At 37.1% G+C, this 26,758-nt stretch overlaps 1 protein-coding gene across 3 annotated transcripts in view; it reads right to left on the minus strand.

Annotated features, from left to right (window-relative positions):
- The window catches only part of Dlgap1 (DLG associated protein 1), a 1,065,856-nt gene that overhangs the window by 890,839 nt on the left and 148,259 nt on the right, over window positions 1-26,758 (minus strand). For all 3 annotated transcript variants that reach the window (XM_029564283.1, XM_029564284.1, XM_008834624.3), the window contains exon 2: window positions 15,703-15,864. The gene's annotated coding sequence lies outside the window, so the exon portion shown is untranslated. The remainder of the gene's footprint in view (window positions 1-15,702; window positions 15,865-26,758) is intronic.

A 26,758-nucleotide genomic window follows, 5' to 3' on the forward strand; every position in this document is an offset into this window, starting at 1 on the left:
CATGAACCTAAAAGAACTCAAAAACTTCAATACCTTTGATCTCATCCTACATCTCTACCCTCTATCCTTTCTACTTCCTGCCAGCTCCTCTATAGCCCTGAGAGTGATCTTATTGTATATTTCATTATCACCCTCAACATATATTTACTATTACTACTATTACTCCGAACCTATATTGCACTTTAGCTGCTTTCATCCTCAGGCCTCCCCCTTTGCACTCAGACCACATGCATGGCCCGACCTATGAGCTCGAATCCCCTATCTGATTAGTGCCCTGCCTTTCCTTATAAACCCATCTCTCCATAGGAAACCACCATACTCTGGATTCCATAGGTGTTTCTGTTCCTGGACTCGTGTTTAAAATCTTTCCTTTCTAGGACTGCAGATCTGGCCTCTGCCTGGAACAAGTTCCCTTGTTAGCATTCAAAATGAGACTGTGTGCAAACAGAGGAGCTGGCTCTTCGTTAGCTCACTCCTTCCACAAATATTTGTTCAGTGCTTACAGACGTCAGACACTGAGCTCAATACTGACAGAAAATGATGAATTTAAAGACACTGATGGCTGCCTTCAAGTTTGCACTCAGACACTCACCACCCCATGAACGTGTGCAAATGTGCACAGCTCTGTGAAGAGCCACAGTGAAAAAGAAGTTGATGAGGTTACAGGTAAGACCTTGCTGAGGAAGAGTTCTTTGACCACAATCCCAAAAGGGATTGGTTGCTAACCAATATATTTTGCATTCAATGGAGGCAAAAACACAGATTATTGAAATTTTAGTTCAATACACATGTACTGTTAGCAAGATAAATTATGACGATTTTTATTGGACACATCAAAAAAGTTGTTACAATAACTTTTAATCTGGCACCATCTTGTCATATAGCTAGAAATAAAATTATGGGTTTACTATTTTAGTAGAGGGGCATAATATTTCATGTTCTGTGAGTCAGAAGATCCAGGAAAAGTATAATAGCAAGTTACATAAATACATAAATACACTTCTGGTTCTTTTAAATATAAAATCACATTTTTTTGAGACAGGGTCTCCCTGAAGCCCAAGCATAAAAACACATTTTAATGACTACAGAGATTGTTTTAGAAAAAACAAGAAATACTTGTACTTCAAAACTGCATTTCCTAGATCTTCTTCACATTTGGGAATAATGTTCAACTCTTTTAATACAGATAGAATAGGGGTAGAATCAATAAATATAAAACAGACTCTACAGGCCTTTAAAAAATAGATTGTAGCTGGGCGGGGTGGCACATGCCTTTAATCCCAGCACTCGGGAGGCAGAGGCAGGTGGATCTCTGTGAGTTCAAAGCCAGCCTGGTCTACATAGTGAGTTCCAGGACAGCTGGGACTACAGGGAGACCCTGTCTCAAAAAGCCAAAAAAAAAAAAAAAAAAAAAGATTGTAGAGAATCAGAGACAGGTATTACAAAGGGGGAAATGGATAAAATGGGGTGTTTGAATGGGAGGGGAAGGTAGGATTATACAAGGAACTTTGGGGATAAAGGGGAAGAAGGTGCTTAAGAGAGGTGGGACCAGAGGAGACTGGTATTATCAAAGGAGAAATGGAGAAATGGGGATACTTCAAATGGGAAGTGTCATGGTGGAAGAGTTAGGGAGAGAGAGAGAGGAACGATGATTAGCTATAAAAAATGAGAGGGAATCATATTAGTCCAGCAACCTAATGACGCATTACACATAAAATATCTCTACATGAGTCAATGTGTATAGCTAAAGGCTATAAACAAGAAACAGTGCAAAACAGAAGAAACCTTCCTTTGAGGTATTGACCACGGTAGTCCAAGAGACTCCCCAAATTATTCAGGTTATTGCCACAGGCCTTGATTGCTTCCCAGATTGGAAGATAAGATCCTGCTGCCAAAGACAGAACACACTTCAGGCATATGACTCAGAGCAATGGAGCTGGAACTGACCTGGAAGCCACTTCCCCTGAAAGCTAGCTCTCACAGCTTTGGAGAGCACTACGCAAGCTGCTAAGGGAGAACATCAATCGATGGTCCAAAACCAGCTTCAAGACCAAACTGGGGAAATGGACAGCAGACCCAAATCTTAGCTGACGAAATACTGGTAACTGATTACTGCTGGGTGAGGAAGAGCTGATCTTCCTAAAGTGAGGGACTCTAGATAGGCTGACTAGACCTCAGTAGATGAACTTGCACTGAGGAACATTTGGGGACACTAACTTGACACAGTAGGCCTTAACACAAATGACAGAATGTATGAATTCAAGTGGCGGGGGGCTATGTGAGGGTGCCAGTGGTAATGGGGGTACAAAGATTATTGAGATTGATTGAGATGTTCTGTATGAAATACACAGAAAATTCAATGAAAATTATTAATAGAAAATAGATTGTAGAGGACATGAATTTGAGGGGTTGACTATGATCAAAATACATTGCATGGAATTCTCAAAGAATCAAAAAACAGTAATAATAAAAGAGGGATATTAGGCCATTTCACCTTTTTTATTCTGGGTTATTGGTAGGAGAACATCAAATTGGCTGTAAAGTTAGATTTTATATTTAAGTTCTGTTTTTGTGCTGGTATCTCAGTTGTACAGAAATTAATTACTGTGTTATTCACCTATATTTTTTTCTTCTATTTGCCCAAATCCTATTTTTAAGACCTGAACTTAAAAACTAAAGTCTTCTAAGTCAGAATCTTTCTTCTTTGTAAAGGGTTAATCTTCAGCGAAGTCTATGGTTCAAGCTTAATGATATTTACCTGTTTTTCTGTCTTCTAGGGTGTTATAAATGTATTACTTTCATCTCTTGCATCAGTTAGCAATTTGTTTAATAAATCACCCCTGAGTCGAATAACTGGCTATAATATCCATTTAGCAAGCTTCAAATTCTGTTGAGCAGTTTATCTGGCCTGGGTTTGGTCTCAGTGACCTAACAAAAGTTATCTTAGTCTTTTCATTTGAGAGTCTCACAAGTCTGCTGGTGCAGATGGCCTTTTGGACAGATAAGGCAGTTGGCTTTTGATTGGGCTACTCACTTCTCATCTCATAGGCTAAATGACATTGCATCCTAAAACAATCAAGAGGCAGGCTCCATTGTGCAAATACTGTTCAAAACTGTCCTATGAATGTTCCATTGTTCAAAGCAACCCACTTTGGGAATTACTATATAATACAAAGATATAAGATATCTGGACATGTGATTCTTACAATAGACCACATCTTCGGTGAAGGAAATAAGCCTCAAACCAATAGTATTTGGACACTTCTGTTCACTTCCACTCAAACTAAACACATAAAGGAGAGTTTTGTATTTCTGTTCATTTGATACCTCAAGCTACACAATGTATCGATTTTTTAGTAGTACTTTGATGGTATTTGTGTATGAATTGATTAAAAAATGGGATTACCCAAGTTCTTTTGGTTATATTATAACTGATGAATTACCATGAATCCGGCTTTCTTCGTTTCTACAAGAGCATCTTCCTGTTACTGGAGCAAACTGGAAGCCTACAACTCTAAAGATTGTTCAGAGTCTTGACTTCATTTTGGAGAAAGGTTTGTGAAAAAATCTAGATTAAATTATTGAGGGTTGGGCTGTTTGCATTTAGAAGTCTCACAAATGAATCCCAAATTGCATTCTATTGGTGAACCAAAATGCAGGAAAGATTCCTGTTTCCTTAAAAGGCAAAGAAATTTAAAATGACAGTGGCTACATTCACTAGTAGAGTTTCACTGTCTCTCACTTTCAGACTCACATTCATCCCCATTTGGATTTTGTCTTGAGTTTTGAGCTTATCTAAATTATTGGAACTACACACTCTGAATCTTTGGGAAGAAAAAATAAGGAGGAACAATAAAAGAAACCACAGAAATTTATAAAAGATCACGGTTACTTATATTTGCTTTGCATGATGGTTAAAACTGAATGTGAATTTATTTATATATCATTCCAGGCATCCTAAGCACTATTAAAAGAAAAAGGTTGGTTCAAGGATTTCCCTTTTTGCATTATAGACCAAATGGCTCCAGTTAGGTTGAATAAAGTAGTAAGCAGTTAATTCGTGAAGAAAAAAAAAAAAAACTGTTTCAATAAACAACAAACATATCAGCAGGAGGAATTTCTTATGGGTGAGACTATCCAGAGCAGAAAGAGACACAGGGCTGGCTCCAAAGGCATCCCACAGAACAAAGGAAACAATGGACTCAGAGCCAACAGTGTGATAGAGCTGTGCTTGTTTGACCTCCCTCTCAGGACACAGTCTCCTGAAGGAACAAGGGCCACCCCCCCCCGACCCAGGCCTTCATCAGCTGTTTTGCACAATACAATTAATAAAATTTGTTGCTACATAATTTAGCTGTTCAAGAGCAAACAGATGCTTCTGTATAGCAGCATGAAAAGCAGGTAACACTGGCTGAAGGAAAGTATCTCTTTCAGAGCAATGTGCCTAGCTTCAGCTCTGTGCATTTACAGCTGGCTCTCCAGATAGTGGCTTTCCCATCCACAAATCCAACTATTTTAATTTCTCTTTTGATTGGTGTGAAAGAACACTCCAACAAAAACAGTCAGGAAGAAAAGGTTAATATTCAGTGATGGCAGGGAAAACCAGGCAGCAGGAGCCTGAAGCAAATGGTCCCATCTCATCTGCAGTCAGGAAGAAGAGAGACTGGGGAAGGCCTCTATGTGCTCACCTCCCTTCCTCTACTGAAATCACAGTCAGGGAATGGACCACAGTGCACATGTCTTCACACCTCAATTAAGGCAATCAGGAGAATCCCCCACAGACATGCTAAGAGGACTGTCTAGATTCTAGATTCTAGAATCTGTTAATAGTGAACACTAATTATCACACCGATCAACCAAAGATCTAAAATATTTGAAAAATTACATATGCCCTAAAATACAGTAATTTGCTTGTCATTATCCCCCAAACAATGAACTATAACAACTATTTATTTTATGTTCAACATTACATGTACTCTAGAGATGATCTTGAATACTTACACGAGTTTAGCAGGTCTGAAGCAAACATTGCTGTTTTACATAAGGAAACTGAACATCTATAAGATAAGTCTGATGATTTAAGAGTATCCTGGAACCAATCTCCCAAAAGATGATAGAAAGATACAAAAAAATGACTATAAAACAAACTTTAGAATGTAAGAAACAGAAAGCAAAATTACTCATTTCCTATTTTAAGTCCTCAAAACTCAAATACTATGAAACTCTTGGTGCAAAATGTACTTTAAGGTTAGCAATTAGAGGTTGAAACTCTATGGTGTTTTTAAAATATGTAAACTCCTTTGGACTTATGAATTAAAATTCTATCTGCAATATATCACATTCATGTATTTAAAGAATGCATATTATGTATATGCCATGAATCACTTGTGACATTCTTATGATTTAGAAACCTAACTATTGGTTGGTTTCCATTTCCACTTAGGGCACAAATTGATATATCAAGAAATAAGCTTTCAATTCATCATAGAAATGCTCCCAAAGTAAAACCATAAAGGCCATCCTGCATATAATAACTATTAGCACAACCCTGCTTGTCAGTTATGATGTAGGTGCTGGCAGCATCCTACACATCACCCTCTCTGTTAGGTACTTTGGCCACAGATTTGAGCAAAATGAGCTTATGTATGTGTATTAGTCTGGGTTCTCCAAAGAAACAGAACCGGTAGAATGAAGATATATGTATAGAGATTTATCAGCTTAGCTCACAGGATAGCGTCCAGTAGTCCAACAATGGCTGCACCACACTGGAGAGGCTGAGAATCTATAGTCACTCAGTCCACAAGGCTGGATGTCTCAGTAGTCCCAATCTGGCACTGAAGGTCTGACAAATTCCAAAAGATCAGCTAGTCTTCAGTCTACAGCAGCAAGACGAACTCACCAGTGAGAGAGAAGGTAAGCAGCAAGAACCCTGTGGTTCTCCTCAGCCTTGGTCTTTTAGAAAGGCTGCCATCAGACGGTAATACCCACATTTAGGGTGTGTCTTCCAGCTTCAGATGATCCAATCAAAAACATCTCTCTCATTTCAGTTAATCCCAGATCCAGTCAAGTTGACACCCAGGATTAGCCATCACAGTATGTATCACATAATTCATTGTTCTCAGGCCCGTTTCTTGAATTGGGAACAGGGAACTCATACCAGGTGAAATGATCAGATCCTTCCAGACATTTAATGTGAACCACAATGAGAGACTCAGTGAGCTCTTCTAGTAGATAATATTATCAATTTGGTAGTATCTTGAGTCATCTCGGAGACAAAAGTCTCAGAAGGTCTGTGAGGGAGTTTCTAGATTAGGTAAATTGAGGTAGGAAGACCCACTGTAAATGTGGCAACATCATTATGTAAATTGGAGTACTGGATTGAATAAAAAAGAGAAAATGAGCTTAAAACCAGCATCCAAGGCTGCCAGCTCCCTGACTAGGGATGCCCTGGGACCATCTGCTGCCATGCCCTCCTCACCACGATGCAGTGTATCCTCAAACTTTGAGCCAAAATGAATCTTTTCTTCCTTAAATTACGTTCGTCAAGCAGTTTTTTTTTTAATTTTTAAAAATGATTTATTTAATAACAACATACTTAGAAGAAGCATATCATTACAACACAATTGACATATTCAATAACGGTTTCCTGAGGTAGGATGCATCTCTTTCAAAATTGGCTGTAAATTTTTAGGTTTACAGTTGAATTATTACAGTTATACAATATTGTACTCAGTATAAACCCTATAAGACATAAATTAAATGATGTTTTAACCTTTGAAAAGATCTCCATTTCATTATTAAAATACACAGTTTCATACAGAAAAATTCTTTTTCAATGCAATTGATATTGGATGTTTGCACATGCATTTCTAATCTCTAAATATCTGATTATTACTAGTCACAGTTGGTTACTTTCTGAGCTTCTAGGCATCTGAGCATGGATATAAAGTCTAGCAGTTTTTGAGAGAAGTGAAGAAAGCAGTTATTCAGCTCTAGATGGTCAATAACTTTGGGGGACACTGAGCTGAATAAAAAGCAGGTCTGAAGTTAGAAAGATGAAAATAAATACAATTCATAGAAAGAATGAAAGAGAAGAGACCATGTGGGCTCTAGAGACTTTTAGACAAAGACAATCCAACTACCCACAGGGATGGTGAAGTCCTGGAAAATATTTTTAGGAACGGTTCTTCAATCATCATAGCAAAGGGCCTGTGTTCCTCCTAACAAAATGTTCCTAAAATATGGGATCTTCTTTTGCAGAGGGGGCTGGGTCAATGGCTAATTCAATGTCTAATATCTGTTCTCCTTTGTTTTAGGTTACATTTTAATACTAACATTTGATAAGAACAAAACAGCTTAAATGAACAAATCTTTTTAAAGTTGCCACTGTAGAAATTATTTTTTCTTTTTATTCTTAAATCATAAATTCCAAGTTAAGATACAAATCTAAAGCATTTTACCATCATGGTATGGAAATACAAAGAAAGTAGTGGTTTGACATGTCAAATTGAGAGGTGCCTACATTTGTAGTTTTTAACTATTATAGTTCATAGAATTAAAGTGATTGTGAGGACAATTTTAAATACACATCTTAAGGAAAAATGAATCCATGCATATAGTGACAATATCCCTCCCACCTCACAATTATGAGGAACATTTACTCATGGAAGGCACTGGAATGTATGAGTTAAATGATCTCTTTCTTACACTGACGCACCTATACTTATTTCACAGCTGAAGTGAAAACCTATTTCAGTACTGTACTTTACAGTATTTGTTTCAAAGTATCTTTTACCAGTAGTCTTTTTTTTCATTTTAGTTCATAAAGCGGGAAATTTTATTGGTCATTGGAGCAAATTTCATACAGCATATCCCTCAGAAAATATAGCTGGCAAGTTGACTCAAAGATTAAGAGAACTGGTTGCTCTCGGAGAGAACAGGATTTGGTTCCCAGCATTCACATGCCCTCTTTTGACCTCTGTGAGCATTGCATGAAATGGGTACACTTACATATATGCAGGCAATATACTCACATGCACAAAATAAAAATAATAAATAAAAACCGGGCATGGTAGCGCACGCCTGTAGTCCCAGCACTTGGGAGGCAGAGGCAGGCGGCTCTCTGTGAGTTCAAGGCCAGCCTAGTCTACATAGTGAGTTCCAAGACAGCTGAGGCTACAGGGAGACCCTGTCTCAAAAAGGAAAAAAAAAAGCCAGGCATGGTGGCATGGTGGTGCATGCCTTTAATCCCAGCACTTGGGAGGCAGAGGTAGGCGGATCTTTGTCAGTTCGAGGCCAGCCTGGTCTACATAGTGAGTAATGAAGGGAAAACTAATATTTATGAGCAATGTGTGCATTGTTCTACATCAAGGACTAGAGTTTTACATATCAACACTATTGCCTACAATTATGAGTTCTGGATATTTTAAGTAATAGTAAATATTCTACATTACAAGTTTGGTATGAAAAAATTTTAAATTAGAACAATGATTAAAAAGTTAAATAGCAAAACCATTTAAAATGACATAATTTTACCCAATTCTGCTTATTGGCATTTCTGTATTGGTCCTAAGAACTGATTATTCCCAGTTGTAAACTATTTGAGATTATGTCAAAGAGAAACAAGATTCGAGTATATAAAGCTCATAAGGCTTTTTCCCTCTATTATCCCAACCTTTCTCTTCGCTTCTGTGAAGCTGTTAAAATGTCTAGTAGTAACTGAAACACAAACACATATAAGGAATCAAAAGCTAGAAGCAAAGCACAGATTTTGTCTCTCTGCTGATTTCTTAAGAGTGAGTAGAAAAATCTATCTTTTCTCACTTTATCATCTGCTATAAAATCCCACTCATTCTCAATTCAAATAACTTTGAATTTTTCTAAACTTCTCCATTTGTTTTCCATTGTCAAAGCATGTATATTATAAAATTATGATGATAAGTTCTAAAACAACATGTTCTCATTTTTTTTTCCAGACATTTAGAAGTTCAACCTAGGAACTCTTTTACTAACTAAAAGGTAAGACCCATACAGATAGGCCTTTTTTTTTTTTTTTTTTTTTTTTTTTTTTTTTTTTGAGACAGGGTCTCCTTGTAGCCCCAGCTGTCCTGGAACTCACTATGTAGACATCCTTGTTGAATAAATATATCGATCATAGAATTATTAGTGCATGGACTATAAAAGCGTAAGTTTGTTACTATTCACTAGGACAATGGCTGTTAAGCGACCAGTCACATGTCTACCAAATTCCATTTTTCTGCAATCATTCAAATTCTTAGATATTTATCGAGTGCCTATTTTTATCAAGAACTGAGGTTGGGTGTGAGAATATCAAGATGGTAGAACATAGACAGTTCTATGATGTCACAAGAACATCATAAATGGATGCTTGCATCCTTTACTGTGGCAAAATAATACATAAGACAAAAGCTGAATGAATAAGATGTCAAAAATGAATAAGATGTCAAAATAGCCTTGTATCAGGGAGTTCAATTTTTTTTTAATACAAGAGTAGGAAGAAAAATTTCTTGGTTTATTATGTAAATAGACTATTTTCCTGTACAGATACCAACACATAGATTAAGAAATTTAATAGGTATTAATAGCCTTAAATTGATAGTAGAGCTTCAAAAATATCTTACCTGTTTACACATCCAAAATTTCCTTGAAAACAACTCATTAGAAATGCTTAACAGTTTATACAGCACAGAGTGTCCAACTAATGAAGATAAAACAGCCAGTTAACATATTGTGGACCAGTGACTATGTTGGTTAATCTTGATTGCTATTGATTGGGTTGAGAAATGGCTAAGAGGTCAGTAAAACACTCCTCTGAAGGTGGTCCATGATGCTGCATAGAGAGAAAATTAGATTGTGTGGGCTTTAACTGAATGAGTAGATAAATTGCATCATGGAGTCATAATATGATGGCATAAGTGAGAGGTGCAAAAAAGTAGGAAGCAGGCCTGAGGTGAAGGAGGTACACCGTGGGGACTAGCTTGGCCTAATCTCTTCCTGTATGTCCCTTTTCTCGGTTCCTTAGCCATCACAAGGTAAACTGCTCTGCTCCACATACTCTCCTGGCTGTGATGAACTGGCACCACTGAAGAGGGAGTCAAATAACTCTTCTTCTCTTTTAAGATGCTTTTCTCAAGTCACCGGCCACAGTGATCAAAGGCCTGATGAATACAGTCTTCTTTTATAAAACATATAAAGAAAGGATAGTATGTGTGAAAGAGTCCTTACTTTGGGCTCAGACAAGACTGGCATTTCAATCTCTTCCATAAGTTACCATGTACTTCACCGTCATTAATAAGTCAGGACCAAGTTTCATTAATATCTGAAAACTTCCTGCTCCAATGTAAAACTATAGTTCATGCAGTCAAATTGGTACCTAATCAATTCTGTATAGCATTTGTTCCTGTTATTTGCATAGAAATTATTTCTTATGTCCCCCTGCCATGTGACAAGAAGTGGAGCTTCTCCACACTCATGGATGGAACTGGAGATCAATATAAATTAGTCTTATTGCCAGATTCCCTGTTGTCACAGGATGGAGAATTGGGCTCTATAGTCACTATTTCCTACAATTGGTCCTCATTTGCCAAATCACCATTTGGAAGTCAGGAGGCTGAGGACTCTAATAGCTGAGATAAAGGTAGTTTCCTCCCAGAAGAAAAGCTGTTCTCCCCATCTGCCCGTGAGCCACCTCAGTATGAATATAGGAGCTGTTATTGGGGACTGGAATGGTACATGGGCATCTCAATCCAGGGGACAGCAGAGGCTACTCAGTGTTTCTAAACTAAACTGCTCACAGACATCCTTACTTGATAAGGGTACTGTGCCAATGCACCTTGTCCAGGTGGTACCTGCAACAGCCATGAGAGCTCATCTCTGGCAGATATACTACCATATGACCCTTGCTTCGGGAGTCCAGACCTGACTGTGGTTCTCTAGAGTCAAGATCACACACCATAATAAAATTACTAAAGTTTCCTACTATATTATAACATACCTGACCACTAAAATTACAGATTTAAAAAATTATTCCTTGTTGAAAATTTCACTGACACAAATCAGATATTGTGGTGAACACCTGTAATCCGAGCACTTAGAAGGCAGAGTCAGAATCTCTGAGAGTCCAAAGCCAGCCTGGTCTACACAGTGATTTCAAGGTCATCTGGGCAACATAGTAAGCCACTGCTAAAAACAAACAAACAAACAAGCAAACACCCAAAATACAAAGAAAACAAAAACAAAACAAAAAACACATAACGAAGGAAATCAAAAATAATTTCACTGATACCAATGCCAGGAAATTCTAAATCTTCAAGACTGAATAGGCCAATGAGGATTTAATATTTAACAGGAATAAAATATTGAAAGTCAAAATTGATCATTGACTCTGATGGAATAATTTCTGCCAGTGAAGTGCACACCCGTGAACACTGGACAAAAGGAGGCACGATGCCTTGACTCAGGAAATGTAAATATTGTGATGTGGAGCTCACATAAAATGTTTGACATGAGAATTCTGTAGAAGGTTTAACAGAATTTTATACTTAGCTCTTTAACATTCATATGATAAAGGCTCCGACGTAACATTAGTAATGGCAACATATAATGGGCTATTACAGAACCTTCAAGTTCAAAAACACTTTCTCAAGCACCAACTTATTTTATTCTCAAAACTCAGTGAGGAATTAGTAATTTTTTTTAAAGATAAAAGGATCCTAAAGCTCAAACAAATCTAGAAAGTGAGTTCTCTAAGGTGATGCTTGGTGGTAGAGCAATTTGTGAGGCCCGGAATTCCATCCCCCAAACTCTTACATGCGCACACACACACACACACACACACACACATGCATGCACACACAGAGTGTTTTCTAAATTCATATTTAGCAACCTGGTCCCTTAACCCTGAATCCAGCAGCCATCTTCCTCTTATATAAACAGATTCTATTTTAGAGTAAATATAAAAAGTCACAGGCATTTGTATCCCATTTTACTTTTCTTTGACAAACATTCTTATGTTTTTACCATGATTAATTTTTATTGTCAGATCTCTGTGTACTTAGGTCATAAATATGCTGAGGAATGCACTAAATATTTTACTGTTAGTGGATAAAATAGATTTTTATGAAGAATAGAAAAGGAAGATTCTCTTGGTCCCATTCTTCTTAGAATTATATTAAAGAAGAGAATTTAAATGAGAGATTATATGTGGATGACTTTTAGAAAAACCTTTAGTATACTTGAAATAATAAAAGTTTTGGTTTAATTTATGAATTAAAATTCTGCAGTAATGTTTCAAAGCACAATCTATTTAACTTTGTATCTGCATAAAATAGCATGTTCCAACTCCAATATTCCATATTCCTACCAAACACTATGAATTACTGCTATTATCTCTATCCTGTCAAGATGAAATCATAATAAATAAGGAAAATGTGCCTCATGCAGAAAATGTCAATTTTCTTATAAAATAGACTAAAGGAAAGACAGGTTAGGTGCTAAAAATACACCATACACTTGAGGAAAATAAAAAATATATATCTTGGGAACTAAAAGATTTTTGTCTCTGAAGATTTTTTAACAATTTTTGTTTGTTTTGGCTTTTTTGAGACAGAGTCTCCCTGAAGCCCCAACTGGCCTGGAACTCACTATGGAGACCGGGCTGGCTTCAATTTCATGGAGATCCACCTGCCTCTGACTCCTGAGTGCTGGGATTAAAGGTGCTTGCCACCGTGACTGGTTCTTAACAATTTTCAACAGATTAGTAAAACAACTAGACTATCAACAAACATAGTAGCAGGAAGTGCCCAACATGAGTTCAGTATGGACCCGGAAGTGCCCAACATGCATTCAGCATGGACCCAATGAAAGGACATAATTCTTAAGTGAGCCTGAAATGCTGCTTGACAACCAAACGAAGCATTTTGTTTCCTTTGGAACATCAGAAACATAGTTGAAGTTTTCTTGTCATGAGACCTAGTAGGATGTACTCCAAGTTTCCTGTCCTGTTTCACCTTCTCCTACCTTACCCTGACCCTCCTACCATTCTCCAGAAACAATAAAAGTTCTGATAAATGATCAAGAAACAGGAGATATACTCTATACGGTTTAAGTATGGTGTTTGATACATTCGCCATTTATGTCTATTAGATATAAAAATCCAGAAGGATTACCTTAAGGCCTCACTTGGGAGGGAAACATTTGTCAGTCTTTCATAGACAAATAAAATAGAAATATGCTAAAACGATGAAAGATAGCCTTGAAATGAAATTGATCTGGATTAGACTTTTGCACTCTTGTCTTTCCTTCCCCATCCCCCCTTCCCCTTTTCTTCCCTCCCTGCCCCCACCCCACCCCCAGTAGTTATCCATTACCAATAGCTCCTCAGCTAAAACTGGGACTTTTTGCCCACGTCCCCATTTCTATGCTGGGGTTTTATTTTTCTGCTGTTGCTGTTCAATGAAAGCAGCTTGTAACTTTGTGAAAATGTCTCATGTTCCTATCACTGCCCACACTGAAAGAGTTTATGGTTTGATTTCTTGTACATGTTTCAATGAAATAATTTAATAACATTGTTCCTGTAATAATCTGGCTTAGGCCTAGCTTGCACGAAAAGGTAAAGTACCACTGCTGAGAATCTATGTGTGTTCGCTAATGGCAGCTGTGCCACAGATGTCCAGACGTACTGACTCTGTACATCCATCTTAAGCCTTGTTTGCTGGTAACTCTGATAAATATTCTACTGTTCTTATTTGAAAGATAAGGAGATTTAGAAGTTACACTCTTTAGTCAATTAATCAGGATGCTAGAAAGTAGCAGATCTGATATGATAAAAATCTAAATATGAAATCTTCAGACATACATTGTTCAGATTTTTTTTTTCGGTCTTTTTGAGACAAGGTCTCCCTGTAGCCCCAGCTGTTCTGGAACTCACTATGTAGACCAGGCTGGCCTTGAACTCACAGAGATCCACCTGCCTCTGCCTTCCAAGTGCTGGGATTAAAGGCATGTGCCACCACGCCCAGCTTCATTGTTCAGATTTAAAAATCCCAAACCTACTCTTGAGAAGCCTAGGAATGTGTTACAACTGTGGTTGGTTGTGTGAAATTAAAGACAGTTCAACATATTTGGGAAATTTTCAGATAACAAATTCAAGCCCTCACAGAGAAAAATGCATCAAGATCAAGGTGAATGACACTACAAAGATCCTTTCTAATATTTTTTTGCTTAATAATGCCTTTTTATTGAAAAGTTTTGAGTGCCAGGCCCAATACAGGACACTATTATGAATTAACTCAATTAATTTTCAAAACTACCCCAGTCATGTCCAAATGTGTCTGAGTCAGAACTCAAACTAGAGACCCTGGTCTGTCTTTAAAACCTTTATTTTCAGGTTATTATAACTTTTTAATCAGATCTATTTATCTACCTTCAACCTCCCAGTTTCCAATTATCAGGTCTTTCTTACATTAAGCTTTTGGGATAAAAATTCCCTGATATTATCCACAAAATATTTAAAAAATTGTAGGACACTGTATATGACTATGATGCTTCTGTGCTTGGGGAGGGAGCCCTTTGGATAGCTTCCATTTCCCGTTTTCCATCCAGCATAGCTTCATGTTGTGACCCAAAACTGTTTTCTTTCACATTTTTTTCATTGAGCTTTTTAAATATCATACTTTTCCCACTCAAATCCAGACTCCTTCCCTGATCCATGGCTCCCGCCATCCCTCCACTGAATCCTATGCACTCTGCCATACATGCTGAGTCCTATTCATTCAGGTGTTTGTACCCAAATGTCCTTCAGTGTAAATGTGTCCATTGGAGTCTAGTCAGCCCATCCAGTGGTCATATGTAAGCCATACTCTCCTTCACCCAGCAGCAATCAGTTTCAAATGGTTCTCAATCTAGGGCTGGCCTGCCACCTATTTCTCACCTCCCCTTTGGGCCCTGCTTTAACTGAGCTGACATGGGTCCCAGGCTCAATGACACCGTTGCCACAGGCTCACATTTTATTCCTGAGTTTCTGTTCTCAAGAAGCCACTGGGTGTCTAAGAGATGCAGAGCCATCTTCATCCATCTTCATCTTCCCCCACAAGCATCCCTGCAGTAAATACTCCTGGGGTGCCATCTGGTTCAACTTTATTGTCTTTCCCTAGCCCCATGTCCCTGTGTTTATAAGTAACCCATAACTGGAGCATCTCACAATTTTATATATTGGAACAGAACATGTCACAGTGGAGGAAAAGAAAGGCAGGCATAAGCTAATGTATATTAGCAAAGCACAGAAGGGAAGCTCAGGGAGGGAAGAATATGCATATAGGTAATCACAATACAAGCATCTCCATCATAATCATTTTTAAAGAGATAGCTGCCTCATTTTATAATTATTGATTTTATAACAGTAAAACCAACACAGATTGCAGCAATTATAGGTTTCATAAAACAGTATCGCATTTTTACAAAGAGTGCTTGTTAGGAAATTCCACTTACAATAAATGTTAACTTGTTTTACTTTGCATAAGTAATAAAACCCTTCCAATTAGATCAGCATATGCTTGGTGAATAATAAACATCTCAATCAAGGTATCAATGCCTTTTTGCTTAATATATATTTACAATTAATAATAAAGTAAAAATACTATCAAATACTATGTGCAAAGTAGAAATATGTTTTTAAGCTCTTACCAGTCCTGGAGAGACAAATGTAGTTCATTCTATAAGAACTCCATTAATGTGAGATTATATCTGAGCAAACTGGATGTGTGCTAGTCTTTTGAAGAATGTGGCCCAGGGAAAGGTCTAAGGAGTAATCACCAGAAGGGGCTCAGTAGTACCAGTCACGGTGTGCTGAAATTGAGGAGACAAAAAGGAATGGGAATTAAGGAGAGCTTAATAGTTACTTTTTCAATATTGCCTAGATTCATTTAATCCCATGAATAGAAGTTGCAGCTTATCTTTTAACAAATAGACAGAGAAAGGTTAATGTAGTCATCAAGACTGTATGTTGTATATGTGAATTGAAAAATATAGAAAAATCTAAAAATTCCAAGACTCCTATAGATGTCTGAATCCTCAAACGGTAGTGAACCCTAAACACACTGGTTATTATTTTATATTCACAACCTACATTTGCCTTACACATTAGGCATAATAACAGTTTAAAAATAACTAGCAAAAGAGAATCATTATGGAAGTATACTGTAATAAAATTGCCCAGATCACTATTCTAGAGCTTCGGGGCCATTATTATACAAATAAGACTTAGTTGAACTATAAACATTGTGATACCAGACACTAAGTGACTCCTCAGTAGCCAACAGGCAGGTATCATACACATGTATATTTTGGACAAAGGGATGATCATTCACATACCAGGCGGGATGAAGCAGGACAGCATAACATTTTTTCAAGCTACTCAGAACACAGTGTAATTTAAGCTTATGAAATATTCATTTCTGGAAATTTCTTTTTAATGTCTTAGTTTATGACTTGCTCAGACTGAGAAAAGTGAAGCTATCAATAAAAGACTAGTGAATACTCATCCTAGTTACTTTCTATCGCCATGATAAAAACACTGACCAAACCAACTTGGGAGGAAAGGGTTTATTTAGCTTACAGCTCAAAGTCCATCATCATTGGAGCCAAGGGAGGAACTCGGGGCAGGAATCTGATGCACAGAACATGGAGGTTGCTTACTCGCTTACTCCTCAGGCAGGTGACCAGCCTGTTTTCTTATACCACATAGGACCACCTGTCCAGAGGTGGTAATGCCCACAATTGTACGGGCCCTCCCACATCACTCATCAATCAAGAAAATAACCCACAGACACAGCCACAGGCCAATTCAATGAAGATTTCCTCAACTGAGGTTCCCTCCACCCAGGTATATTAAGTTAACAACTGAAACTATCCAGCATAGTACTGTAAGAAAAAAAAAAAAAGAGTTGGAACTTTGAGTCAGATAGTAAAGCTTCACGTCATTTTGTTAAAATCAAGCCACATATTTGGCCTCTTTGGGCACAATATAGTCTGTGCAGAAACCTGTGAAACAGTACCTTGCACAAGTCAAGTGCTTCACAGTACTGAATTATTTATACCTGTCAGTCTTTCTCCCTCCACTCACCCTTCCTTCCTTCCTTCCTTCCTTCCTTCCTTCCTTCCTTCCTTCCTTCCTTCCTTCCTTCCTCCCTTCCTCCCTTCCTCCTTTCTTTCTTTGTTGAAACAGGGTCTTGCTATGTACTCCAGGACAGCCTTAACTTGAATCTCCTGTTGTTGCTTAAAAAGTTATGAAGGGAGAAAGAGAAAACCATTTAAAAATATTGGGTTGATGCTTTTTAGAAATAATCTCACTCTGCATATGAACCAAGACTCAGGGAATTTAGAAATCACTAAAATCAGATTACAAAGAAACAAATCCCATACTACCTCTTTTTCTCCCATGCACTTTTGTATGTATGTTTGTTTGGTTTGGTTTGGCTTAGTTTTGTTTGGAGATAGGATTTTGCTAAGTAATCCAGACTGATCGTGAACTTGTAAACTAGTCCAGCCCTCACCTCCAGAATTGGAATTAAGGGCACGTTTCATGATGCCTGGCTATGGACTCTTTCACATTTGAGGGAAATATACTATTTTTTTAAACTAGTGAGTTAATTTTCATGAAAAATGTCTGCAGGATCTAATAATATTGCATTGTTCCTGCAGATGAATTAATCTTTCTCTAAGGAGAAATTAAATGACTAATGTAAACAAATTGAATATCCAGCAAATACAAACACTAATGCATGTAGGAGGAAAAATCAAAACAAAAATAGAAAATAACAAATAGAAAATCAAAAAAAACAAAACCAAGTCAGTCCTCTGAGTGTATTTTTTAAAGTAACTTTAACAAAATAAGAACAACAGTTATAACAACAACAAACTACACAAAGTGAGAAATGACTACTGAAAAGAAAAGTGAAGTCAAATAAAATTATAAGAAACTATTCTATAGGCATCTATATACATGTTTTGTAAAATTAAGACAAAGGGGGCAATTTTCAAGGGAAATGTTAAAAATATGTCATTACATTAGAGACAGATTTACAGAGATCAATTTCCATACAAGAAAGAAACCCATAGAAAACAATGGGCCCTGAGTTTCACAGTCAAAATTCACAAACCGTTCAAAGAACAAACTGTCCCACCACTCAATAAATTGCTCCAAAACATTGAAAATGAGAAAAAAATGTTTCATTTTATTAAGCCAGCATCAGTCATGTTGATACTGAAACCTAAAATACTTGTTCACAAGAGCTAAGGGAAAATGATAGGCTAACAATGCAAATATCAACAAAAGAAAATGAACATTAGAAACACATCACACCACATAAAGAAATACTGCACACAGCCAAATGAAGTTTGTTCTGGAAATGCAGAGCTGGTTCATACTAGAAAATCTATTACTGTAATATAAAATATGGGTATTTTATATGTGCTGAAAGATCTATCCATTCATTATAAGAACATTTGAGAAGAATACAGACCCTTTCTTAGTAAGAAAAAAATTCATTCCTCAATTTTAAATCACTATCTTATTTAATCACACTTAACTAGAAACATTTTTACTTAGCTCAGGAGCAGGAGAATACTGAGTATCTCTAGTATTATTCATCATTACACTAAAGTAGTAGCAAAGCAGGCAAAATAAAGTGGTAAGGAAGAGGAAGGATATTGCTACCGATAGGTGATAGGACACTAGAAAAGAACCAATAATAATACGACCCTAAATAATACAATGATGCATTAAAATAATGGCACATAAACTTATATTCAGAAATGGGCTGACTTCAGATACTTTGCTTTACAAATGAATAATTAAGAAGCTGAGGAAGAACAGAGCTAAACTAAGCAATTTTCAGAAACATTATTGTCATACTCCAATGATAAGAAAAACAGCAATAAATATTATACTCTAAAGTATTTATTGTTAAAGTTTATTTTTCATAGTGGTATGAAAATGCAATTTGAATCTTTATGGTGCATGTGAGGACTGTGCAACTGATTACATATATTTATAATCAACAAAGTTTCTCAGTTTGAGCAAAATGATTATTAAAAGGGATCAAGTATTTCAATGTACGGCATGCTACTATGCAACTGCTACAGAAAAACACAGGGAAAACACTTCACAATATAGGCACAGGCAAAGACTTCTGAAATCAATATTAATAGCAATAAAATAATAGCAAGAATTGTCAACTGGTATTACATAGAACTATAGTGCTTTTGTACAGCACAGAAAATGATAGCCAAGTGAAGGGGCAGCAGTGTATAATGGGATTAATTTTTGACAGCTAGATATATGACATGGTATTAATACATAGAATATATAAAATTTAAAAAATTAATCACCAAACATCCAATCGATGAATATGTAAATCAACTGGAAAGTTCTCAAAAGAAGTACAAATATCCAGTATGTATATGCAAAAGTACTGAATACATCTAACTACCAGGTAAATTCAAATCAAAACTACAATGAGATTCTACCTTATTCCTGTCAGAATGGCTATCACCAAGAAAATAAAGAAATAAATGACATTAAGTATATAGAGCCTTTACACACAGTTATTAGGTATATAAATTAGTTCATCCACTATGGAAATTAGTATGGAGTTTCCTCCAAGAAAAAAATAATAAAATAATGAGTCGGGCATGGTGACACACACCGTTAGTCCCAGCACTCAGGAGGCAGAATAAGGTGGAACTTTGTTAGATGGAGGCCAGCCAGGTCTCCATAGTGACTTCCAGGCCAGCTGGGGCTACAGGGAAACCCTGTATCAAAAAGACAAAAATAAAATAAAATAAAACCAAATAAATAAAATAATTACTGTATGATAGATAATATATACTATTTCTGGGTATGTAATCAAAGGAACCCAGGGCCACTATACCACAAAGATACATGCTAATGTTAATGTTAATATGGGACTCTTTATTATAATGAATTCACAGAATTGGCCACAATGTCCATCAACAGATTAAAATTTGGGATGGACAGATTGTAATCCATCCATCTATCTGTCTGTCTGTCTGTCTGGCTTCCTGTCTCTCTATCATCTATCTATCTAATGGAGTTTTAGTCAGACATGAATAAAATTATATCATTTGGATCAAAACAGTTGGATCTGGAGATTATCTAATGATCCAATAAACAAGCTCCAGACAGTTATTCATGTGTTATCTTACATGTGGACATTATATTTAACATACCTAGGTGTACACACACAGACACACACATTATGAAAGTAGAAGAGCTTGTTTTGAGAAAGAGAAAGTCAATGAGCAGGAGTGGGAAGGATGACAAAGGGAAGCTGACTGGATAAATGTGAGCAAAGAGATGCCGTACCAAATATGTCAGAATGAAACTCATGATTTTGCACAATGCATATATGCTAGGAATATTTTTAAAACAGTTTTAAGTAAAGAGAGGAACTGGTTAGAAAGAGTCCTATGGTGTTGGACTGAAATAGCATGCATCAGTACGGTATGTGTCTGCATGTGTGTTCAGAATGACATGGACTAGGTATAGATGTGTATCTATATGTGTTTGTACATTCATACATATTTCCTCTGTGAAATGAGGAAAGAGGTAGTCAGTGACCAAAGAACAATGGGCACACCTACCATGCGGGTCTTCCCTTTCAATCAATGACCCATCCTCAGCAAAAATAACCAGAAATTCTCAGAGAAAACAGCTGATGTCAGGATTTATATAGAAATGAACAAGGAGAGGAAATGGAATAAGAGACTGCATGATCTTGTGAGCTGAGAATGAGCAAAACTCAAAATTCAACAGTGTATCATAGGGACACAGGAACGGACCTAAGTGAGTGCCCAATGGTCTAATCTAGAGCAATATTAGAATAAAACCAACATGTTTATCCTGTGATAAGTGAGTGAACAAATGAGGAGCTGGCTCACTCTGAGGAGAATTCATATCAAAAAGCAGAGAAGGAATGATGGAAGTAGAAAATGACATTCTCACAAAAACAGTAGCGACTGCTTCCCAGGCAGGGCTTGTTAGTGGAGCTTGAGAGTAGTGAGAAAAACAGGAGAAAACAAGATACTTACTAGTCTTGGGATGCTTCCCTACAAGAGTTAATACTGCCCATGAAAGAAATGTAAATTTACAAAATGTGAAGAAAATAATGCCCTCCATATCAGCCAAGTGAGCAAATTTCACATCACTGGGCATCAGCTAATTCCACCTCATTTACCTCCTGATGTGATGTCTTGAGTTCACACCTTAGCTTCTGTGATATTTAGACAAAAATGAATAACCTGAATTTAGGTCAGAAAGGAAAACTTCACAAACAAAAATTGAGGGATATTCTTTAACAAAACCCATCAACAATCTTCAAATATTATCCATAAGAAAGATGAAGTCTCAGGAGGTTCTCTATGTCAAAAATTGGAGCCTTGAAAATAAACACGAATCACAATCTCAAACAAGAAATACAGCAATTCTAGCATGCGTGCAACATTTAAAGTAACTTTATAATAATATCAATATCCATTTCATGATTTCATAATTACATCATGGTTGCATAAGAGGGTGACATTACTGAAGCTATTGAGCTTGTGGAAATTATGTAATATTTTCAAAGTTATTTGATCTCAACTTACTTCAAAATGATACTTTAAGACCACTGCAAATGAAGCCACCAAGAAAGCTCAGTGGGTAAATAATCATGCTGTTCAGAGTGCTGAGTTCAGGCCTCCCTCTGGCAGAGGGTCTGGGAATGCAGGGGACTGCCTGAGAGCCCCTGGATTCTGCCTCCACATGGTGGTGAGCTTCCCCAATTGCCATACCCATTCCCTACCTGGGATTTCATGAGGCCCCTCCCAAGGCCCCAGGGAAGATCTGGCTTTGGTAGACTAAGACCAAGATCCAAGCAGACAGCCTGAGGGGGTGGGTTCCAACCTCCATCTCTGTAGCGGCTCTGATCTCAGCAGACTGCCAAAGAGTGCAGAGTTCTGGCCTCCCTCAGGCCTCCCTCTGGCAAAGGGCCTAAGAATGAAAGGGACTGCCTGAGCACCCCCAGATCCTGTCTCCACATGGTGGTGAGTTTCTCCTAATTGTAGAATACCTATCCCCCTACCTGGGATTTCCTGAGTTCCCTTTCAAAGCCCCAGGGCAGATCTGGCTTCTTAGGCTAAGGCTGAGATCCTAACAGACAGACTGAGAGGGTGGGTTTCAACCACCATTGGTGTAGCAGCTCTGATCTCAGCAGACCTGCCTCCATGGTAGTGAAGGAAGCCTGAGTGTACCTGACTGGAACCTGAATTAGACTTCTGTGGGTACTCCTGAATAGCTGATCTGAAGCCATCAGTTCCCTCCAAATTAAAAGGGAGAGAACCTGAACTCTGTACCAACCAGCTGTACATAACCAATAAAAAAGGATCTAAGCACCTGGATAATACAAACAGGAGCATACTTCAGCTTCATTTTCATATCAAAATCATAAACAGAAAAAGAAATTCACATGCCAAAATCACAACGAAAGAATAATAAAATGGAAAGACAAAACACTATGTCTCCAGCAAACTCTACCAATCCTGTAGAAGAGGTCTACAAGAATTCCCTAGAGATAACCCAGGACACTGAATTTAAAAGAACAATCATAAACATGATCAAGGAATTCAACAAATTTAAGGAACACATGAACAAACAAACTAAAGAACTAAAAGAAGATAGGGCTAAACTTCTGAATAACTTCACAGAAGAAACAGAAGCACTGAAGAACACTCAGGCAGAAATGAAGAAGGAAGTACAAACCTCAATAAGCCAACTTGAAACAACAGGGGAAAGCCTCACCACAAGAATGAATGAAAAGGAAAATAGAATATCAACACTGGAGGAGAAAGATGAAGAATTGGACCACTCTAGCAAAGATTATGGAAAATTAAAAAAACACAGGAATAGAATATGCAAGAGATGTGGGACACCATGAAAAGACCAAATCTATGGATCATAGGCATAGAGGAAGGAGAAGAATTTCAGGTTAATGGTATTGACCAGATCTTAAACAGACTGTAGAAGAGAATATCCTGAAATTAAGGAAAGACATCTCCATACGAATACAGGAAGCACAGAGAACACCAAATAGACAGGATCAGAAAAGAAACTCCCCACAACATATCATAGTAAAAACACTAAATGTACAGAACAAAGAGAGAATACTGAAAGCAGCAAAAGAAAAACAAGTCACAGGTAAAGGAAAGCCCATCAGAATGACAGCTGACTTATCAGTGCAAACTATGAAATCCAGAAGAGCCTGGATCAAGGTATTTCGAGATCTACATAACAATAGACACCAGCCCAGAATACTTTACCCAGGAAAAAGGTCTATTATAGTTGAGGGGGAAAGAAGAATCGTCCATGATATGAATATCTTAATACACATCCACAAAACCAGCCCTTTAAAGAATACTTAAAGAAATACCGAGAGTGGCAAGAAAAACAACTATACCCTAGGGACAACGAAAGAAAATAAATAAAGGTACAATTGAGGAAACACAAAAGTAGACAGAGAACACAAACAGCAATCAAAATGATGGCAACCAACACACATCTTTCAATAATAACCTTAAATATCAATGGACTGAACTCCTCAGTCAAAAGACACAGGCTAAGTGAATGGGTTAAGAAACAAAATCCATCTCTTTGCTGTCGGCAAGAAACCCATCTCAACTTGAAGGACCGGTACTACCTTAAGGTGACAGGATGGAAAAATATATTCCAAGCAAATGGCACTAAGAAACACGCAGGGGTTGCAATTCTAATAAGCAAAAAAATAGACTTCAAAGTAAAACTAATCAGAAGAGATAAGGAGGGTTGCTTCATTCTGATCAAAGGAACAGCTAACCAAGAAGATATTACAATCCTTAACATATATGCACCAAACTCCGGTGCACCCAAATTCATAAATACAACACTACAGGACTTTAAGACACAAATTAACCCAACTCAGTAATAGTAGGGGACTTCAATACCCCACTGTCTCCATTAGACTGGTCAACTGGACAAAGAATAAACAGAGAGACATTTGAATTAAATGATACCATACATCAAATGAAACTAAAAGACATATTTCAACAATTCCACCCAAGCACCAAAGAATACACTTTCTACTCAGCACCCCATGGAACTTTTTAAAAATTTGACCATATACTGGGCCACAAAACAAATCTCAACAAATACAAAAAAATTGAAATAATTCCATGCATTCTATTGGACCACAATGCAATAAAGCTCAAAATCAACACTGGACAAAGCCCTAGTCACTACACGAACTTGTGGTGATTGGACAACACACTTCTAAACAATGAGTGGGTCAAAGGAGAAATTAAGAAAGAAATAAAAAACTTCCCAAAATTCAACAAAAAGGCCTCTGGGACACTTTCAAAGCAACCCTAAGAGGGAAGTTTATAGCTCTAAGTGCCTACATTAAAAAAATTAGAAAGAGCCCAAATAAATGACCTAACATTGCAACTCAAGACACTGGAAAAGGCAAGAACAAATAAAACCCAAACCCAGCAGAAGAGAAGAAATAACAGAAATCAGAGCAGAATTAATGAAATAGAAACAAAGAAAAGAATACAAAGAATCAAAGAATCTAACAGCTGGTTCTTTGTAAAGCTAAACAAGATAGACCCTTAACCCAGTTAACCAAAGAAAGAAAGAAAGAAAGAGCATATCCAAATCAACAAAACCAAGATAAAAGGGGAAACATCACAATGGACACCTAAAAGATCCAGACCATTATAAGGGGATATTTTAAAAACCTATACACTACCAAAATTAAAAATCCAAAAGAAATGGATGCATATCTAAAATCATAGGAAACACCAAATTTAAACCAAGAAGAGATCAGCAGTTTAAACAGACCCATAACATATAAGGAAATTGAAACAGCAATACAAAGACTCCCAAGTAAAAAATGCCCAGGCTCAGGTAGATTTACAGCAGAATTCTGCCAGACATTTAAAGAAGACCTCCAACTAATACTACTTAAATTATTCAAAACAATAGAAACAGAGGGAGAAATCCCAAATTCCTTTTATGAACCCAGCATCACTCTAATACCCAAACCTGGTAAAGACAGGAAAAAAAAAAAAAAAAAAAAAAAAAAACCCCCCAAAAAAAAAAAAAAAACGCCAGGTAAAGATACAACCAAAAAAGAAAACTACAGACTCATATCCTTAATGAACAATGATGCAAAAATTCTCAACAAAATAGTTGCAAAATGCATACAGACGCACATCAAAAAGATCATTCATGATGAACAAGTAGGCTTTAACCCACAGATGTAGGGATAAATATACTCAAGTCAATAAATGTCATTAATCATATAAATGAACTCAAAGACAAAAACCACATTGTCATCTCAATAGATGCAGTAAAAGCTTTTGACAAAATTCAGCATGCATTTATTTTCAAAGTCCTAGAGGGAACTGGACTGGAGGAAACATACCTAAACATAATTAAAGCTATATACAACAAACCCGCAGCGAAACTCATATTAAATGGAGAAAAACTGGAAGCATTCCGATTAAAATAAGGAATCAGACAAGGATGTCCACTATCTCAACTTGTTTTCAACACAGCTGTTGAAACTCTTGCTAGAGAAGGAGAAGGAAATTAAAGGAGTACTAATTGGAAAAGAAGAGGTCAAACTATCACTTTCTGCAGATGATATGATACTATCAATGGACCTAAGAGATCCCAAAAGTTACAACAGAACTAAAAAAAGTTCCTAAATTCCAAAAGCTCCAAAAGTTCCTAAGAGATCCCAAATGTTCCACCAGAACACTTCTAGAACTGCTCAAAACTTTCACTATAGTTGCAGGTTATAAAATCAATCTATAAAAGTCAGTAGCCTTTCTATATACCAATGACAAGCATTTGGAGAAAGAATACAGGGAAATGCTCCCATTCACAATTACCGCAAAAAAATTAAAATATCTTGGAATAAATCTGACCAAAGACACTAAAGATCACTATAATGAAAATTTTGAATTGTTAAAGAACGATATTGAGGAAGACATCAGGAGATGGGAGGGCCTCCCATGCTCATGGATTGGAAGAAGTAATACTGTGAAAATGACCATCCTACCAAAAGCAATATATGGATTCAATGCAATCCCCATCAAAATCCCCATGACATACTTCACAGAATTAGAAAAAAATCCATAAATTCATATGGAAGCACAAAAGACCCCAGATAGCCAAAGCACACCTGAGCACAAGAAGCAACACTGGGGGTATTACTATACCAGATCTCAAAGTATACTACAGGGCCACAGTCAAAAAAACAGCATGGCACTGGAACAAAAATAGACATATAGATCAATGGAACATCATTGAAGACTCAAACCTGAGTACATGCAATTTCAGCCACCTGATGTTTGACAAAGGTTCCAAGAACACACAATGGAGTTTGAAAGACAACATCTTCAACAAATAGTGCTGGAAAAACTAGATCTCTACCTGTAGAAGAATGAAACTAGATCCTTATCTTTCACCTTGTACAAAAGTCAAATCCAAATGGATCAAAGACCTCGATGTCAAACTGGAAACCCTGAAACTCTAAGAAGAAAATATTGGCAGTAACTGACAAGATATAGGGGTAGGAAAAGAATTTTCTAAATCGCACAGAAGTTGCTCAGGAATTAAGGTCAGCAATCAACAAGTGGG

This window comes from Nannospalax galili, unplaced genomic scaffold, assembly GCF_000622305.1.
Source record: "Nannospalax galili isolate Female #2095 unplaced genomic scaffold, S.galili_v1.0 scaffold155, whole genome shotgun sequence".
Classification (NCBI taxonomy): Eukaryota; Metazoa; Chordata; class Mammalia; order Rodentia; family Spalacidae; genus Nannospalax; species Nannospalax galili.